The following is a 6,505-nucleotide window of genomic DNA, read 5'->3' as shown; positions in this document are numbered from 1 at the left end:
ATCGGCGTGCTTTGCGAAGCTCCTCTATTGCCTATATACACAAATCACTAGTTTTTGTATTACCACAATGCACAAATCGTATATGAGAGTCGCTAAGTTACATGAAACCGACTACTTTTCTCCAATAGTGCAAGAACGTAGCTGTCGAACATCGCTATTCGATAATGCACCTTAGCTTTCGATCAACTCTTGGCGCCAATGATACGATACTCACTACCGCTTCGCTCTCTCACCCATACTTCTGACTTTGTCGAGAAGCGTTCAGCGTCAGGAGCCCGGAACATACTTCAAACGCCTTTTCAGTGAGGTGGTGTCAGAAGTTGATGCTTTGATTTCACGCGGCATGATCACCGCCCTTTAATATTCGATGAAATTTCACGCACTGAAAAGTAGGTGTGCAAACAGGAGCACAAGTAAAACGACAAGGATGTCTTGTCCTTTTCGGTTTGCTGAGGTCCGTGTTTGCGCGCCTGTCTTTCAGTACATAAATTCTTACCACTTATTCAACTTTAATTCGTTCTCGGACGAAATTTAGTGCATGTACTTTCCTATTCAAGTGGACGCGCCATGATTTAGAGTAGGGTGCTCATGGCGAGATTTAATATGTACGCACGAAAAATGGCCGGAAACGAGATTCATGTAATTACGGCTGTAAGTCCTGTTAGCGTGTGCCCTCTTCCTTCTGGTCACTGGCGTAGTCGACTCGCTCCCATTAAGAAAGAAATAAAACCTCTTCAGAATCACCCGAGGTCTCTAATTTATTCAATTTATAATTTATTTCTTATGATACATAACGTTGTCATCGAAACATAATGATGTTTTACGCTGCGTGCCTGCTTCGCGACAGTGCCTTCAGCTTGCCGTTCTCCGGCATTCGCTGTTAAGAGGGAATTTACTCAGGAGCTCCTATCTAAACATATCAAAACTGAAAAGTCGTTTTACAGCGAAGTTGTTAGCCTTTAGTTGATCGGCATTTTTCGCGGCGTGTCCTCACGGAAAAAAAAAAACAACCTTCATCGATTAAAAGAAAAAAGAAAGAACCTTCAATGACTGAAGCGAAAAGAGCATACATTCTTTGGTGTTTTCGCATACAATAAAACAACAAGCACGAAACAAACACACAAACCGTATCATTGATGACAAGGCACTCCTGATAACAGTGCGCAGCACGTAGCTCTCACCCCGTACGTTTCCCAGTCAATTACTCTTGCGTAAGCCGCTGCGTTGACGGCAGCATGTAACATGGGGAGTGACGTCACTAGCGTTTCATATATAAAAAAAGCCAGCATAACAAGTCATTTCATTATCGTTGCAGCCCCGCTATGGATAGGGAACGCATAGTTTGGTCATACGAGGAGCACCACCATTACGAGGAGCGGCAGAGAGAAAATAAATGGCAATACGGTCAGCGGCGGGGTGCGGCCCAAATCACCGTTAATCCTATTATTACTAATACTTTAAATTATCATATACCATTACTCTAAAACAATAAAACATTGCATACCCCTCTCAGCAATTCCAGCGGTGATTTTCAACAGCCTCGCTGGACATCCACTTTCGTAGGGCCAAAATGGCGAGGCCATTTTTCTATCAGAACGCATTGCAACAGAATTTTATGTGGTTTGTTGCACTTGACGCGGAAAGTAAAATAAATCTGCAGAGCGTAGGAAGCACATTGTCTAATTGGGTGACTAATCCTTTCAGAAATATTAGTATAAGTAACTGCAGTGAAAATAGTAGAACTTAAAAGAAAAAGTTAGTGACGAAGATGTTTTTCACTTTTTATAAAGTGTAAAGTGGCGTTAGGAAATATGTAAGGCAGTGTAAGAAAATACACTATTATTTCAAGCAATTTGGCAATGTACTGTTCAGACTATTCATTTTCTTCATCTTCCTCTTCTGGAGCCTCCTGGCCATGCGAAGCCCGAGCCTCTTGTCGGACTTGTTCAAGTCGTGCCCGACGCTTGGCGACGACTTCGGAGTTGGTCGATTCGCGCTCGGCCTTGCCGTCGCTTGAGTCGCTGCTCCGTCCTTCTCACTCGGTGATCGGCCTCTCCATCACGAGACGAACCCAGTACGTCCATAGAGCACATAGAACCCATAGCAACTGCCAGAGGAGGTCAACACAGCGAGCCTCCCCCTACCCTCCTCCTCCAAAACACTTTGCCTCCTTTCTCCTTCCCCACTTCGCTCAACGCCACCTAGACCTTTCTCTGGGTGGCGTTGCTTTGCCGAGCGCTCAGAGTGTTCCTCCGTACTTTGCCCGGCGCGCCTTTCTCTTCGCCATCTTAAGGGGCCTTCGTCCTCCGGCGCTCGCTTCCCTCGCGGCGACACAGACGCGTCACCCCTGCTCTCGGAAGCCTGTGTTACCTGCGCTTTCCTTGGCCACGCAAGCTTTCTCGCCTGCGTTCTAACTTCACCTCGGAAATCGCTATAAAGAAAGGTATGTATAAAAACAGAATAAATTCGAAAGGAATAACGTAGCGGGAGTGAGTTGCGAACCTACGATCCCAAGTTCAGAAGTCAAGTGTCTTACACACTGGGCTAAAGCAGCACCTCCTAAATGACAGGCCAGCGCTCTATGCTTTGTGACATCATGCTACGTGGGCCGAAATTCACATTACCGAGCCCGGCATGACGAAAGCGGTGGTGTCAAAATCATCGCGGCTTACTCGGGAGCGTCGCCATTAGATTGTATGGCAGTCGGGCAAGGAAGCACGGCATCACAGATTTAAGTGCGCCGGCCTTGTGCTATCTAGGAGGCGGTGGCCAAGCGGCTCGACGCGCTCGCTTGCCCGCGAGGAGTCAATTGGACATTAATGCTTGCGCATTCACAAGTCGCAAGTGTTTCGGTTTCCTCAGACTTTTTTTTTCTTTTTGCAGCCATATCTTACAAAATTCGTTATCAGAAACATCTCCACGAAAGCAATCTGAGTGGAAAAAAGCTTTGAAGGAGGAAAGCGTGGCACTGAACTCATGGTGATAGAGGCACCATTGATTTAAATTTGATCCAACTCAGACCGCAACCAAACGAAGTCACTGTATTAAGCCAATCTTGACAACTTTGTGAGCATTTTATGTTTTGTAATGTTGCTTCAAGAAAGATCTATAGTGTCCTTTACTCTGCTGAAAATTCTAAAAGTTTGGTGGAAATGGTAAGTAAGTCTCGAAGTCGACAAGGCCAAATGTAGTAATATCTGAATTAACAGGCCTTTTGCTGTATTGTTAGCGCCTGTAATCCAACTACATATCTGGACATAAGCAAACAATATTTTCTGTGTTGATTCCGTTAAGCTGCAGTAAAGTTTACATTGGCCAAACGGGCCGATGTACAAAAGACCGACTAAGGCAGCACTAATTGTCTTTCAAGGCTTTCGCGGGTGGTATGCACCTACCTGCGCTCATCAAAGACTCATGATGCAGCCTGCTCCTCAACAGTGCAACGATTATGGCGAAGTCTAATGAGAGACTGGTGAGGAAAATTATTGAGGCTGGCCAGATGTGCCCCTAATCAGCCACGTGTATTCGTGTCGCTTCAGTAGCACTGACGGATAAGAAGTAAGTTATCTCAGTAGGTGTTAGGTTTTTTGAAACTTTTGCATGTAAATATGTTTGAGCTTTGTATCTGCCTTCTGACTGTGCATGCGCGCCCCCTCTGCTTCCTTGGAAACTTTTCATTAAACTTCAATTGTATTTGAGCATCTGTCTAATCCACACAGTTTCTTCCCGCCCTTATTTCGCTCAACGACACAACATTTCTGTGTTATTTTTGCAAGGCATCATGCTAATGTTGTCGGGTTTTGTCTACCTTTTCACCATGCGTATATTTAACAGCAGTGAAACACGATTGCCTTCTTTAGGAGATATCTCGCATTTCAAAATAAAAGAAACAGCTGGTAAGATTGACAGAAGACAAAGTACTTGACCTTAATAATGTTTTCGACACAACAGTTTGTGATCTATCAGTGATGTATCAGTAAAACATACAATGAGCACCTCTCAGTGAGGCATTGAGCTAGGAAATGAATGTATTTATAACATTTACGCCTAAATTGTTCTAAGACATCAGCAAACTTGCTGATATCGTAGAACTGTACAACAACTAGAAGGCGCACTGTACAATGAAAACTACATTTAACGATTACAGCTTGGAGCTCACTTGCAAGACAAAAGCGCGTGAAGATATATTGAAAAATATGTGTAATATGAAATATTAAAGAAAGGAAATTGCATTACCGGATATTAGGGACTGTGACAGGACTGCTTTGTCAGAAACAAGTATACTAGAACAATATAGAACGCGGGCCGCATGACTGTCCCATGCGCCCCAGTAAGGTTGTTGCTAGAAGCCTTCCGGGCGCGCATCGACCGTTGGTCATGGACAGTAGCTGCCATCTTAGGGATGTGGTCAGAACTATGACGTACTTGAAGTGTTGATGGTCGTCGTGTGCTTTTACGTGACCGTGGTTTGGACGTCCGGACAACTAATACCTTCTTCTATTTATGTTCTTATGACAAAGAAGTACCTTCCGTCTTATCGCCGCAATAACCCTTTTCCAATCTCTGCTTTCTTCGCCGTGCTTTCTTTGATGGAAAATCTCCCAGACCCACTTCAAATCAATACATCGTGCGAGGAGTGGCTCCGGCATGCATACTCAGAGGCGCTATAACGTAAACCTATTCCAAACTTTTCTATTAAAATCTGGAACCAGCGCTCCGCGATTCGTCAAAACGTTTGTGGACCTTTTGTGCACCACTTCGCCTGTCTGTCATGCGACGTCTCGAAAAGCGCGATACCTCCCAATCTGACATGACGTGTACACGCTGATTATGCATGATTCAACCGAATAAATGAAAAATAATTATTTCAAATTGGACGCCTTTCTGCGCTGAATAACTGTTTAGTCGTAAAGGGCATAGCACCCAGTGCCACCCACATCCCTAGCAGCGTTTAGCAATAAACCCATTGGGTGGCATTTTCTTAACCTTTCCGCTATGCTCCTTTAGCCGTTAAATTATGCAACACATTCAAAATCGTCATATTAAACGATTTGCAACTGGCTACATTTTACCCAGTTATTTTTCTGCCGTTTCAATGTTGACGCGAAATCGTGAAAAAAATGTGAAGGCGCGCCCTCACATTTCGCATGCTCGACAGCATCACTTTCAAAAGGGGTTTAAACGAATCAGCACTACTCAGTGACTGACTTGGTAACCGCGAAAATGAGGCAAGGCGACGGCATAGCTGTTCGTCGCTGCTACGAGCAAGCAGCTGCACCATGCTGTTTGTTATAGCATTACCACCGGCTTGGGGCGGCAATAAAAAATACGACTAAAACGAAGCGAAAAACAAAAGCAAGCCGCTGTATAAATGCATTCGGGCCTGTCAAGTCTTTCCGTGAAGTGAATGTCTCTATTGACTGTTTATTTCTTGCTTTTTTTTAATATAGGTTAGTGTTTTCTTATCCTCGGCGTTCATTCAAAGGAAGAACATTCCTTTTTTGCGAAACAAGAGTGTGTGCAAAGGCTGCTGCGTGACCCCGATCTTAAGCGATTTGTTTTTAGCTGACATTGGCCGGCGATTGTCCCAGTGCCTAGAGAAACGAAATAACTGTATAAAAATGTTCAGCCATGTATGTTTTATTATTGTGTCCATGAACCTTTCAGTGTTCCCATTGTGAGTGTGATGATGCATCGATGATACGCAATTATTAGGTTTCTCGATGTGAAGTTTTCGTTCATGGATCACCTTACATGTTGCTGTTGTGAACCCAGGGCGAATAAAGCACTGCTCGCCTTAATTCCGGCTATTCTTAACTAGTTAAGAGGGGCGCATAAACAAAGCTGTGCTTTCACAACGCGCTTATGAAGCCCTGCGCATATTTGTTAGACGTAAATTACAAGCAGCAAGCTTCACGGCTCCTAAAAATAAACCTATGGAACTCACGTGATGGTTTCTGTAGCAAAAGGGTTCATATGCAGCGATACATGTGAGACATGGTGTGTTTAACAGCGCAATTTGCCCCATTATTGAGAACAAAAATGTAGCGGTGCTTACCCCATATACGCTAGGTGTTACACAACTTAAAGAACGTAGCGGGACGAAGGCACGTACGAGGATCTTTTTCAGCACCCAGTAAACTGGGTAACTTTAGTAAAAAAAAACAGATCCTGAAAAAAATGTCAAACGGTAATGTAAAAAAATCAAAGGAAAAGATTCATTGAGTGAAAAAGTGTGTGTAATCTACCGCATTCTGTTTTTTGTCTTGGGGCTGATATTGCACCCAACAAATAGCTAGGTCGTCGCATACTTGAATGACTAAGAGAACATAGCGGCAAGGTTTCTTCACATGTCGTGAATTTCTTCTGAATTCCTCTGGATTTTCTGTCTGGTTTCACTGAATTTTTTTAACGCGATAGTGTTAAGGTTCTCGTTCAGCGGAAAAGGCGGCGGCGTCCACGGCGTGTCGATAAATCAACGTCACAGTCACGTTATGGCTCACAC

Source organism: Dermacentor andersoni, chromosome 1 (assembly GCF_023375885.2).
Source record: "Dermacentor andersoni chromosome 1, qqDerAnde1_hic_scaffold, whole genome shotgun sequence".
Classification (NCBI taxonomy): Eukaryota; Metazoa; Arthropoda; class Arachnida; order Ixodida; family Ixodidae; genus Dermacentor; species Dermacentor andersoni.
The sequence above is the reverse complement of the archived record's forward strand: the minus strand, read 5'-3'. Positions refer to the sequence as shown.